Genomic DNA, 13,809 nt, shown 5'->3' on the forward strand with positions numbered 1-13,809 from the left:
TTTCATTGCAGCTGTGTCACTTGGCTATTGATGGTGTGGCACAGGCGGCAAGGCACTGAAAGAAATATAAGGGAACATTGTTTTTAGAATGCCTTTACTATAGGTTGAAATGTATGTTTTTTGTGGGTGTAATTAAAGTAGGTAAAATTATCTTTACATTATTTTTATTGCTTTAAATATACAGACATATTTACATATTGAAAAGATTTGTTAATGAGTTTTTCTTTTAGGCTTGGGAATTGTAGACTTTTCCTTAGTTCTGATATTACAGTGTAGTTCCGGCCGAGCCAAGTGTTCCAGCTTGAGCAAGGCAGCCAAGTCCAAATCAAATTTACTATAATGACCACTCAAATGGACAGCGTAATGGGCCATGCGGCGCGGGAAAGAGACGGCTGTTTTGGGGACAGAGACGGCGACAGGGTGGAAGAAAGAGAGAGAGAGAGGGAGAAGGAGAAAGAGAAAGAGAAAGGCCAAGTGAAGTTGGCCAGCGGAAAGTGGGCGAAACTCGGGGAGAAGCTAATGGCATTTGGCTGGTGTTGCGTGCATTTGACATTCTGGCAGTCGATGCCTCCAATAAACCGATCTTCGGACGAAGGGGAGTCAAAAATGGGGGGGGAGGGGAGAAGGGGAAAAGCTGGAAAATGCAGGGAAAACGCTGATGCAGCCTGTGGGCGATATCCTAGAAAGATGATTTGCTACGTTAGCTCGGTGATAAAACGGAGCTGGAAAATTAAGATAAAGTTTAGATAAGCCGATGCAGATAAGATAAGGAAGTCTGGGTGTAAAATACGAAAGTTAAGCTAGCGGAAAGAGAAAGGATATGGTTAAAAAATGTCCAAAAAGAATTGAAATCTTTAATTTTAAATTGAGAAGTATCAACAGTGAAAGAGATATATATTGTGAAATGTATACAAACTATTTATTAAATTAAACTTAAATTTTATTTTATTATATCAAAGCAGATAAGTAGGCACATACCTTTAGGTCATTTTTGGGATCTATGTACTTAAAAATTCGACTGCAGTATATCATTTCATCCATCGAAAAAGCGAACCGACCTGCGTCAAATGAACGCTGAAAAGTCAACAATTTAGGAGCAGCGTTCGCGGAGACGAGGATCCCAATAAATCGATTTATGCTGACAAAAAACTGATGTAATAACAAGGGGAATGACCTGGTATGTGGCACGAACGATATCTGCGATGGATGATAGTGGCACGGGTTCAGGGGACGCGTGTTGCCCCGACTTAATCGCTTCCATAAATTGCGTGGCCCCGGGGCGATGATGCCACAGTAATACGACTGACTGCCGACTACCTCAGTGGCAAGGGGCAGCTGCCACTTTTTACAGTCCTGGATTTTAAAGGTAAAAGCGAAGTATGGAAAGGGGATCCCTCGATTTATGTGAATATACATATATATATATATATATATATTCGGTTGAGTAACGGATAAATTCGCAAGGGGGCTTTTGGCGAGTGTTTGGCATTTTTTGGCTGCCGTTCGCCGGGGATTTCGCACCTCCTCCGGCGAGGGATTGGCGTTGCATGCAACCCCGTTTCGGGGGGCACCTTGCACCTGCAATCCGGCAACAACTTAATTGAATGTTGAAGGGGCACCTGCTTATCGCCGGGCAATTAATTCCAGCGATTTGCTTAGCTGTAAAATTTGTAACCGCGTTTCCCCCTCAACACATAGCCCATAAAGAGATCTTTCCCCCTCAACCTTTGGTATTCCCATTGGGATCCTTAGCCACATTCACATCCATATCCACATCCACATCCACATCCACATCCAAATCCAGATCAAGGGGAACCGCTGTCTCCGCTGTCTCCGCTTCGGGGCTTCGCTTCGATGTTTCTGGTGTTTTCGGGGTTCGCGTTGCCTGTCAACTGGCCACCACGAAACGTAAATCAAGAAATTTGCTTAACCCACGCGCCACCAACTCAACTCCCTAATACACTCGCCACAAAATAAATTACCCAAATTGTGACAGTCCTATAAAAATAAAAAATAAATGACAAAACCATCTTACAAAACCATGAAAATGGTCTTACTTTTAAAATTCTAGCTTTAATTTTAAATTAATATAATTAAAAATTTGAATATAATATAAGAAATTAATATTTATATTTATATAATAAAGCTGTTATTTCGATAGTTGACAGCTACAGCATAGAGTTTTTATTATCTAGTCATCTTTTGTATTTAGAATAACATTTTAAATGGAAGCAAATGTAACTAAATATAATATTATTACTTAATTATTGCTAGTGTACAAATCCCTGTGGCACAAGCCCCCCTAAAGTCCCCGCAACAGGTGCTCTCTTTGCATATCCCAATTGGGGAAATATGCTGGGGGGTAGAGGGAAAGAGGGAAGGGGGGAGCATAAAAAACAGGAACGGGGCGCATGCGCCGTGGTCTCCTTTCTGTCTTTTGAGATCTGCCAGAGTTGCCATAAGGCACAATGGGTGGTAAATTGAAGCTTTCAACTTGCGGCAGTTCGCCGAGGTTTCTTCTTGTTGTTATTGTTGTTGTTGTTGTTGTGGAGCCCCGTCTTGATTTCAATTCGTTGGCGGCTGTTTTGACAATGTGCGCCGCTTTAATTGGAGCCGTGTCATTAAGAGCACGCAATAAGAAAATCTGACAAAGCACCAGACATCGCCAGACAGCCAAAGGGAATGACGAGCGGGTTGGGGAAAAGGTCTACTAAACCACTTAAATGACAAACAAATAAACTAGAAAGGGGACATCTAACAAAAAGTTAACATTTTCTGAAAGTGTAAGCTTGGGTTTGAAACAAACGTGCAAAATGGTGTGAATTACTTTTTGCTACAGTAATACATATTATTATTTTATATAATCTATTCAATGGAAGGTATTTTCATGCCAATATGAAGAGCTCACTGATAAGGTGTCTGATAAGCAATTTTAAGTATTTTTAAGTGGGTTGCTTTGATATCTTCACCCCTTTTTAAAATCTGTCCGTGGAATTGTGTCCAATAAGCAGTCGTGGCCGAGCGGTTAAGGCGTCTGACTAGAAATCAGATTCCCTCTGGGAGCGTAGGTTCGAATCCTACCGACTGCGATGAGAAAAACTTATTTTTGGAAAAAAAAAATCTAAAACTACAAAAAATAAAAAAATACCCGTTTCTTAAAAAAAAAATTGATTAGAAAATTTTTATTTCTTATAAATCTATTTTTAAATCGGTGATCTTTAAGTTGATCCCAACATTTTCTGCTTTCTGATAGTATACCGTAGCCCAGTGGTTAAATCGGTCGATAAAAGACTGACAGCTCTGAGTTCAATTCCCAGCAGCGCAAAATGTAATACATGGAATCAATAGCAGTTCCGTAATTTTTATTTAAAGCTCATTAGAATCGCTCTCTTTCTAATTCGTGATAATTTAGAGGAGTGAAATATTATAAACAATTATAAAAAAAAACCATCTCTTTCTAATTCAACAATATTGATAAATAAACAAGGCCTTCATATATGTAGTTGCAATATCCTTGTTGAGCTCGAATAAAATATGGCTGCTTTCTCTTTAAGTTGTTGCCTTCATATCAAATCCTTCGATATTCGATACAAAAAATTGAAATAAAAAAAAAACAAAATAAAATGCACTGGTAGTTGGCGATAACCAAGCGAACTCTTACCTTGGCTGGCACCCACTCACAATCCCGGCAAGTCGATGAAAAAGTTTTCGACAGGTCTCGGCATTTTAGGCCGAATGCCACAAAAACAGACTGCAATAAGCATGGCAAAAAATAAAGAACTCGGCCAGGATATCAAACTTCAACCAAATACCCTTGAGGAAAACATTTCTCCTGAGAAACACTTAAAGAATTTATTTGCAAGCCCGTTTCAATTTCAACTTGTACAGAGGATGATTTAGATTACACGATAAACTAAATACATAAACAAATACATTCTATAGTTTATTTCTTTATTTTTTAACTGAAAAAACTTCAGAGATGTACCGATAATAATATCATCTCACTGACTTAATGTATTATATCCTTTTTAGGATAGGGTATGAAAAGTCAGGGAAATTGTCGCCACAAAAGTTCTTGAGGGTGTTCTGCCTTTCGACCCGAAAACCCGCCACGCCCCCATTTCGCTTGCCGCCCACGGCTGTGGCTTTTGGCCTTTGTTGCTGTTTTTGGTCTTTGTCTGCTTCCTTTTTGGCAGACGCCGTTATGTCTCGCAAAGTTTCAAGAAACTGGTTCTGTCCCGCTCTCGTCCTGGCCACTCCCCCCGCCCCTTTTGCCCCCTTTTAGCCAAGAACTTTCTGTGTCATATTTGCGTGGCTGTGTGTGTGTGTCTGTGTGTGTGTGTGCGATTCGTTTTGATATAATTTATTGTAAAATTATTTCCGTTTTGCCGTTACTTTGTGGCTGCCTCAATTCCGGCATCTGACATAAAGAGGGTTAGCTTAACAACATATTTTTTTCAAGTTCTACTCAAGCTGGAAGCAATAATAAATAGTCTTTGTTTGCTTAGTTTTAAATACATATAAAGTTTACAACTAACAACTGTCTTAACCAAAAGTTTGTCATTCAAAAGTGGCATCTATTTTATAATATATTTATAAAACAATATTATAATATATTTTAAGTGAGAGCAAATATTTTCCACCCCTTCATATTTTTTTTGAACGACTTCCGAAACTTAACTAGAGCTCTAACCATCTTTTCGCTAGTGTAAGGACCAAAAAACGTGTCCCATTAAGGGCCCATTTAATTGGCGTCTATTTATGTCGTCGCAGATAGTGCAGATCGCACCGATCGCAAAGAGATCGTGAGTGACAAAGCCACGAAACAATGAAAATTGATATTGTGGAAAATCTTAAAGGCCGCAATCACCGCTATCGGAAAGGAGCAGCTCCTCTCATTACGCATATCGTCCGGAGTGGTTAACTCCAAGCGCCGACTCCCAGTTTTCAGTTTTCAGTTTTCAGTTCCCCGTTTCCCGTTTCCCAGCTTCCAGTTGCCAATTCCCAATTCCGAGTTTTCTGTTCGGAGGACGGATGCAATCCGAGTCCAGCGGTCAGATCAAGCAACGCAGTTGGCGATCAGGTCTGTCCATCATTATGTCAACGCTCTCAATGCGCATGTCAATCAAGATGAAGTGCCGCAGATACGTTCGTCTTGGGATAGTCCTCTCCAGTCAGGAAACCCGACCAGTTGATTGCCCCGCCCTGTGACGCCCAGATGGCCACAGAGTGTATTTATTGGGGAAGCAAGTGTCCATGGGTGGGAAAGGAGTCCTGAAGCCAAACGTGGTTATAGCAACGTTTAACATTTGGAGATATTTAAAATATATAGTTCATAACATTTTTGTTTACCTCATTTTATAGTGAAGAGCAAATCATAATTTATACATCATTTTTAAAAGAACATTCATAGCTTGTTATATTTGTTTAATTTCTCCTAATATAGACTCCTCACAAACAGTTTTAAGTAAGCAAATCTTTTGTTTTTTCCCCTCCACTCCCAAAGCCTAGAAGTTTATGTTTTTTATAGCACACATGGTGGATTTATAACCATTTCGGAGTTAACTCCAAAAACTGCTGGCATCCTGCGTCGATGGCCCTCTTACTCATTTCAATTTATGAGAAGCGCCGAGAAGGGCCATTTTGGCCTTCTTGATTCCCCGTCCTCTGCCGCTATTTTATTATTTTGTGCAATCATTTTTTATTGTTTTGCTGGTCGGAGGAGCTGATCCTGGCGGTGGCAGCAGGACGACAGCAGGATTCCCTCATCCGTTCCCGTTTCGCTCTTCGTTCCTCGTTTTTCGTCCACTTTCAATTGTTTGGCAGCCCTTGCAGCGCCGCTGAACGCTTGATATTTATTTGTTGTGTGCCGGCTATAAACGTGAAATTTACTGCGGAATGTCATTTAAAGTACAAACATTCGGGCTCCTCGCCCGCCGCTTTTCATTTCTCTTTTTTTTGTTTTTTTTTTTTTTTCTGCTTTTTTTTTTTTGGATATATTTACTTGTATTTTGTCGAGGGCCGGACTAACGGTTTCTATGCACGCCAAATGACGCCGCTGTCGATGGCACTGGCATCGCCCCGAGTCAATGTTTTTTATTTGGCTTATCCACATACCCTTTCTCAGGATATTTTAAATTTTAGAAAATCCCTTTCGAAGAATAGAGAGAATTCAGGGAGAAATGTTGGAAAAATGGGTCGAATATATTTGATATGTTCAATATTTAAATATTATATTTTGATTGGAAAAAAATCACAGGAAAATTTCCTAATATTTTAAAATCAAGTTAAGAGCTATACAAAAAAGTACTGCCTCTGTTATTTGTAAAAAATCTTTTCACGACGAGTTTGAAATACAGGTAATATTGAACTTAATCTGCCTAAGTTCATAAGTGTATTTGAATCTCGGTCAGCAGAGTTTACCTTTCGGCCCAATACTCCTTTTTTTCTGTCGTATTTTATAATCCTTTTCCTCTTTTCGGCTCGAGCTGGAACAAGGCATTTTGTCTGTCTCGTCCTGTGGATCTATCCCCCTCCCCCCTCCCCCTCCCCCTCCCCCTCCCCCTTTCCCTTCTCCACACACCCTCTTACCCTCTCGCTCGCCCACTGGCCCGCCGTCTCGCTCGCACACAGCGTTTGTCATTATGTGGCTGCTTCCGGATTATATTTTCGGTAGGAATTTCTGTTTATTTTGCACGTCTTAGCAGCTGTCGCCGTTACACACGACCGCCCGAGGACCTCGGCTGGCAGGACCCCTTGGAGTATCCCTTTAATTTCGTCAAGTGGCCTAATGCCGTTCCACTAAGTGCGGCTAATCAGCTACCAACAAAAAGCAGGCAAGAACAGAGCCAACAGAACTGAAGTGGAGTTGGCGAGGAGATCCAAATCTGAAACGGATGTCGCCGGTTGTGCTCAACAAGGCCTCTTGCTCCTGCGAAAAGGACACGGCGCCAGAGGCTCGCCAAAAATTAATTATTAAGCTCGAATATATTCGCCGAGATATGAAATAAACTGTCTGTCTCTTGGTGGCGCAAGGGGTGGGGGGGAAAGTGTGGGTTTTTTGGGGGCTATCTGTCTGGCTGTTTGGTTTACACCTGTCCCACAACCACCTGACCTCACCTTTGATTTAGATGTTGTGCGGCCTGTGTTTTTGCGGTAATCTAGATTTGGCAGGGGACCTAAGGACAGCGCCGTGCCTTCAGGTTTCGGTTATGAAACGGTCATGAGGAGAGGTCAATAATGTTCTCTTTTGCCGAAGGCAAACAAGATGTGCTTATTGTGGGGCTCATAGGAATTTTAAATCAAAACAAATGACCGATTATTTAAATACAAAATAAATATAGAACTAATAAATATCATATACACATTATTAGATAATTACCTAAGATGTGTTTTCTAAATATCATATCATAGCTTATAAAATAAGTGTCTTAAACCGCAGTCGGTAGGATTCGAACCTACGCTCCCAGAGGGAATCTGATTTCTAGTCAGACGCCTTAACCGCTCGGCCACGACTGCTTAGTGGCGAAAGTCACCACCTTAATCCATAAATACATCTGGTCACTCTTATCAAAATCAATTTTCAGAGTAAATCCACAAAATAAATCCTTAAACTCCTTGATTTTTGTATAACTAAAACTCGTTTTATATTTTATTCAATAGTTCATATTTTGTGGGCGAGTTCAGTGCAAAATGAGTGTGCAAGATTACCTTACCACTTTCCGCCTCATCAACCAATTGAATTATCGTTCTCCCTCTATCCCCAACACTTTGTCATACCCTCTCCCTCTATTTCGAATTCTACCCATAACGCACATATTATAATCGATTAATACTTACATGTATACAAATGTCCAAACAAATATAAATTGCGAAAGTTCGCAATTATTTAAAATACTAAATCATATTAATGAACTAATATATTGTAACGGAGACGTTAATTAATATATAACATCAAAGGTAAACTTAGCCTAATGTACTAAGCATTTTGAAAGTGTTTTCCAGTATCCCTTTAAATACTGTGTCCAATTGATCAAGTATGTTAATCCACATGGTGTATCTTTGTATTCAATTGATTTACATTATAGTGCCCCACCACTTGGGGATTTTAATTTAGAGAGTATTCCCGTCTCGCTCGATTTGGTGCATTGAAACTATGCGTGTGAGTGTAACGCATTATAGTGCGTAGCTTTTCTTATAATTTTCTTCTTTTAATAATAAAGATCTTAATACTAAACATACTTATAAATTACTAAGGAAACTTTTCAAGCCTTGCTTTGTGGCTCAACCCCCATCCTGCCACATCCTTTCAAGATAAACTTCAATTGGTTGCTTTTATTGGCAACTTTAGCGGTGATGAAACAACTGACCGTGTGGCCTAATGGATAAGGCGTCGGACTTCGGATCCGAAGATTGCAGGTTCGAGTCCTGTCACGGTCGAAAGACGTGGTTTTTTTTTTCTTTTCCGAGTTTCAAATTTGATTACATCATTTTTAAAATATTTTTATATATATTCTTAGAGCCATAATTTGATCAGCCAAACCTATTTGTTGCAGATAGTTTTGTCCTTTCATATTGAGACTTCAAATAAATACCATGCTCCTTTTATGTTTTCTACATTTTATTCTCCTACTTTTCCTGCCAAGAAGTTTTGTTGTTCAGCTTCTTCACTTGAATGAATGCTTGCAATTTTATTGATTTTAGCACAAATACGAATGCTAAGCAGCTCATTTGTCACCCGCAAGAACAAGAAGCAGTCGTGGCCGAGTGGTTAAGGCGTCTGACTCGAAATCAGATTCCCTCTGGGAGCGTAGGTTCGAATCCTACCGGCTGCGAAAATGTCCTTATATTTTGGATAAACATGATATGCATTGCATAAAAATTAAATTATAATTTTAGAGAGCTTGAATAATAAATTAATATTGTCTTTCTTTAATTCTAGTGCAATACAAAAGTGTTCCTGTTTTTGATGGCAATATTTTTAATGATTTATATGGCTATGTAGTTAATAAGACATGTTAAATATTAATAATATTTCCCAAATCTTTTTTTAAATCTAAATTCAGTAGTTCATCGCTTGTAGTGTTTACTGTTTCGAATAAGTGAGGATCACTAACGGTAGAAGGATATTAACCCTTTGAATAGTATCTCGGATTCGTCTTCCAGCATATTTTACCAAGCAGTCGTGGCCGAGTGGTTAAGGCGTCTGACTCGAAATCAGATTCCCTTTGGGAGCGTAGGTTCGAATCCTACCGGCTGCGATTTCCAATTCTTTTTGGCTCTTCTCCAATAATTTCCATTTTTCTACGTACACTTCATTTAAACTTGATGACAAATTGAAGTCCGTCAGCACGGGTTTTGTTGCCCGAGCTGCCCCAGCGGTTTCCCAATTAGGAGACAACAAGTTTATTCAGCCATCACATCCAGCCACACACACACACACTGGCACACCCACTCATGGATGGCCTGGCCTGGACCTTTACCAACATCATATCCTGTTTAATTACAATTTTCCTGTGGTCGCGTAGCGTTAAACCAACCAACAGACCGCGGCCCCCAGCCCTCTTTGGTTTTTTCCAATTCAATTATTATGGATGCAAGTGGTTGATGAGAAGAGGGGGCTGGTTGGAGTGGGTGGCACTGATCGGGGATTACGGGGTAACATAGTTAAGGGGGGTGCAGAAAAAAAGAGGCGAAAAAAATGGTAGTAAATGCCCACGACATTGGTGCATGTGAAACATATTGTCGATGGAGGCGGAAATCGCCCTCTCTCACTCACTCCGCGCTGTTGCTGGACCGCTCTATTTTTAGTTTCCAACTAGGCTGACCAGGGCTATATACCATATAGGGTTCGATCTGAGATTGGTGTAAGCCCGGCATGTGCAGCTGCTTTTCGGAGGGAATGGCAGAGTTCCTTCTTATTTGTTTTACATGTTTTGTAATAAATCTTTGAGTGATGAAATAAATATAAATATTATAAACTAAATTATAATAATAATAATTTTAAGAATATATTTCTTTTCAACCAGAGATGCTATTTATGTAAATCTGCTTAATATGTAAAATGTAACATTCTAACGAAATTAACATTCTATTTTGGAATGTATACATTAACGTTGCAAATGATCTATATCTTTTCTATTGCTCCCTAAAAAATCCTTCAGCATTTTTAAGGCTGACTTTTTGAAGGGAAGCCAGTGAGGGTACTCGTAAACTTTATTATCTGTCACTGTGAATTTTTTAGCTGCTGTTCCTGCCGCTGATTGAGACTTCACATTTTGCAATCGATGGCAAATTGATGAACACAACACATCCGCCCACACACACACACACACACTCACAAGTTGTTGAGTGTGTGCAGGAATAGAGCGAGATGGATGGAGGGGGGAACGAGGGAGAGCGAACGAGAACACTGCGGAGTAATTAACGTGCACACGCGGCACATAAGCAACCCCCTTGCACTGGCGAAGGGTTAAAGGGGGTGGCTGGGTGACGTTTTTGAGGCAACGGCAACGGCGACGCATGCAAATCGCAGGCGGGCACATGGGCGTCGCCTTTTGGTCAGCACTGTAGCTGCGTTTTTTTGCAGCGCTGCATTCGCGCTGCGATTGGTTGCGGCCAGTCGCCTCATATCGATGAGCCGGTAACACCCACCCACCAAACCGGCTAACCACCCAACCACCTAGCCACCCGAAAAAGAAGGCAGCCCACTCAACCACACACATATGGCAAACGGGATCAGGACCAAAGGACGAAGGACAAGGGACAAGGGGCAAGGGACTATAGAACCACGGAACCACGCCACTGGCATCCATCAAGCACTCCTTTTGGGCCTTTGTTGTAATGAGTGCGTTGCAATGGGGTTGCAGCTTGCACCAAAGAACTGAAGGTTCACCCCAATCGGATGGCAGGGCAATCGCTGATAGGCTCAGAATCCCTGAATTCAGGAACTCCACTTGGGTTCACAATTAAAGTGAAACAGTTACGATGTCACCCCATATCATTCTCAACCTGGAAAATTTTAACGGATTTTTTTTTTTTGGGGGAGGGTTGGGAGGCTGATGGCCAGACATCAGACATGCAAAATTCAAAACACAAAACAGAAATCCCCGAAAGAGGCACACGTTCATAGCCGGAATTTAATTTTGATAAAGGTACAAAATATTGACGATACGTCGGAGAGGTAATGGTTAAGGGGGAGGGGTCACGAGGGGGGTTAAGGGTTGGGGTGCAGAGGTTGCCGAGGGGGCTGTCTGAGTCCCTCAAATGGACGGGAGAAAAACGCGGAGCTACTGAAGGATCCACTAACTAGGCCAAAACGATTGTGAAATGCTCTAAAACATATGCCCAACAAATAATATATAAAGTTACAAAATTAGAAAAGCAAACGGAGTTTTCACAAAATCAATTGTATCTTCATTAAATATAACATGTTTTATTATTCCCCTGAAGGGAATTTAATACCTTTCTTGATTTTCAGCAATATGGTTAAATAAAACCCAATCGAACTGTTCAATGCAGTGAAGAAACTTTTTGCCAAGAGATCGAGAGCAAAAAAAAAAAAGAGCAAGCACATGGCTAGCATATTTTTATGGAATACTCCCACCAAATCCATCCGAACCCCACCATTCCCCTCTCCCATTTACCGAAACAAGAACAAAGAGACTTTTTTACGTTAACAAAATTTTTGCAAAGTTTTCTCGTTTTTTTTTTTCTCCGTGTTATCCTCTATATTTTCGAGGAGGAGCCGCATATAGCAGCCAAAAAAAAAAAAAAAAAAACAAAAAAGTGAAGAGGAAACGCAAATACGGGAATACATAAAACGAGGCACAAACCGGCGGAGGATGGATGGACTGGGGCCACGGGGTCCAAAAGCAAAGTCCGCATTCGCGTTTCACCCCCTTCTCCAAAATACCCCCATCCCCCTCTTCCCCCCGCCCCTGGATCCCCTGATTCCCTATGTGAGTAATCGGCTGTCCATGTACATATATCCGTAAATGTCAGACGACATCACGCTCCACTGGACACACTGACGACGACGACGACGACGGAGCTGCCAGCAAAAGCAAAAGCAATAGCAAAACCAGTGGCGACCGATGGAGGCGCCTCCCCGCGTTGACCAGGCCAGACCGTCGATGCCCCACCACCGCGGTGGCAAGCCCCCGCCAGCAACCACCTGCCCGCAAAATATTGGCGCAAACATTAACCGAGGCGGAGAGTGAGCCAATTCTGCACTAAACAAAAACGTATTCCACATTTTAAGCTATTCCCCTAAACAAATTAAATTTAAATCAAAAAGAAGACTTCAAATCCATTTATTTTAAGAGTCAACATCCTAAAAAATGTATTGTATTTTATTATTGCAAATAAATAACATTGTAAATAAGTAGATTGATTGCCTTTTCAGAGTTCTTTAATATTATTTTTCATTTTTTGTGTAACTCTGGTTACCAATCTAAAGCTTGTATAGTATATAATTTCCTGCCAAATCCTTAAGTTTGCTTAGCATATTTTTTTGCAGAGTGTGCCTACAGTTTGAATTATTTGAAACAATATCCTTTAAAAAAATGCGATACGATTTCAAACGATGATGACAAAAAATCAGAACAGAGCAGGCCAGGCCGCAGGAGCCACGAGCTCGAGGAACAGGAACAGGATGAGATTGGGCATGGAGTTCACAACGGGGATGGGGAGGAAAAGGAGCTGGAGCAGAAGGACCTCGGCCAGACAGGTGTTTGTCAGGTGCTCGGAATGGGCAGCGTCTGTCGCTCTTATCAAGCCCAGGAAAAAAAACGAGCCGAAATAAGAATGGCAGAAGAAAAAGTGGCCCATGGATGACGGGCACATGTGTGGGCTGTTGTAATAACAAAAGCAATAACCAAACAAAAGCTTTTGGCCAAGTCATTGACCCACGTTTCGCCAGTTACCAAAACGGAGGAAGTCGGAGGTGCCTTTAAAGAGCCCATTCGATACGTGGATATTATATACGCGGAAACGGAAGTCCTGCCTTTTGAATAAAGATAAGCTCGAGCTGGTAGTTTAAATACGGGAGAATAGGTATTGAAAAATGTTAAAATACAGAAAAATCAGTTTGCAAATAATTGGAAAGTTAAGTGCAAGCTTAGTTATAGTTTTTAGTTTTTGGTATTTGTATTGCTGTTAAGATCAAGCCTAAATGAAGATGACTTGATCGATGGCTAGTGGCGGCGATAATGGCTCGCTGGGGGAACTGCTGACGCTCCAGTTGGCCAGGCCAACTCCTCAGCTCCTCGGCACCTCAACACCTCCACTTCCTCCTTCCTGCAACTCCTCAGTTGGATGGCTGACCGCAGGACGTGGCTCCTGGCTGGCGGTTCTTGGTACTTGCTACTTGGCACTTGCTCCTGGCCAACTGTAATGACGCTCCATTTGTCTTGGCCAACTACGGCAGCTGTGCAATCTGTGTGCGGACGGTTGACAAACGAGGGGGCCCCCAAATAAAGTTGCACCCGACCATAACCCCATCATCTTCAACCATTTCCCCCCCGTTTAAGATGCAAAGTTTTCGGGACAGCAGTGAAATGGCTCAATCAATTAGGCGGCTGTCATAATGTCTCCCCAAGGATCTGTTTCGGGGAAAATAGCTGCCTGGGTCGTGCCGCTCTGCATGTTGCTGCAACATCAATAAAAATGCAAGAACCCACTGCGTGCCCCTTTCAACTGCATCTCTCGTATCTTGTGTGATGAAATTTATGCTTAATTAAAAGCGACACAAGGCGTCACAAGCACAACGCACAACGCGTTCGGCCAGATAAGGCTCCAGGCCCCAGG

At 41.4% G+C, this 13,809-nt stretch overlaps 5 non-coding genes across 5 annotated transcripts; 4 read left to right on the plus strand and 1 right to left on the minus strand.

Moving 5' to 3' along the window:
• The first annotated feature begins 3,007 nt into the window (after nucleotides 1-3,007).
• On the plus strand, nucleotides 3,008-3,089 carry Trnas-aga. Its single transcript has one exon. It is a non-coding gene; the product is annotated as a tRNA-Ser (tRNA).
• A 4,347-nt stretch (nucleotides 3,090-7,436) lies between these two features.
• Trnas-aga lies at nucleotides 7,437-7,518 on the minus strand. Its single transcript has one exon. It is a non-coding gene; the product is annotated as a tRNA-Ser (tRNA).
• Nucleotides 7,519-8,366: 848 nt separating this feature from the next.
• Nucleotides 8,367-8,439, plus strand: Trnar-ucg. Its single transcript has one exon. It is a non-coding gene; the product is annotated as a tRNA-Arg (tRNA).
• Nucleotides 8,440-8,752: 313 nt separating this feature from the next.
• Trnas-cga lies at nucleotides 8,753-8,834 on the plus strand. The gene has a single exon. It is a non-coding gene; the product is annotated as a tRNA-Ser (tRNA).
• A 344-nt stretch (nucleotides 8,835-9,178) lies between these two features.
• On the plus strand, nucleotides 9,179-9,260 carry Trnas-cga. The gene has a single exon. It is a non-coding gene; the product is annotated as a tRNA-Ser (tRNA).
• The last annotated feature ends 4,549 nt before the right edge of the window (nucleotides 9,261-13,809 follow it).

Source organism: Drosophila ficusphila, unplaced genomic scaffold (genome assembly GCF_018152265.1).
Source record: "Drosophila ficusphila isolate 14025-0441.05 unplaced genomic scaffold, ASM1815226v1 contig_197, whole genome shotgun sequence".
Taxonomy (NCBI): Eukaryota; Metazoa; Arthropoda; class Insecta; order Diptera; family Drosophilidae; genus Drosophila; species Drosophila ficusphila.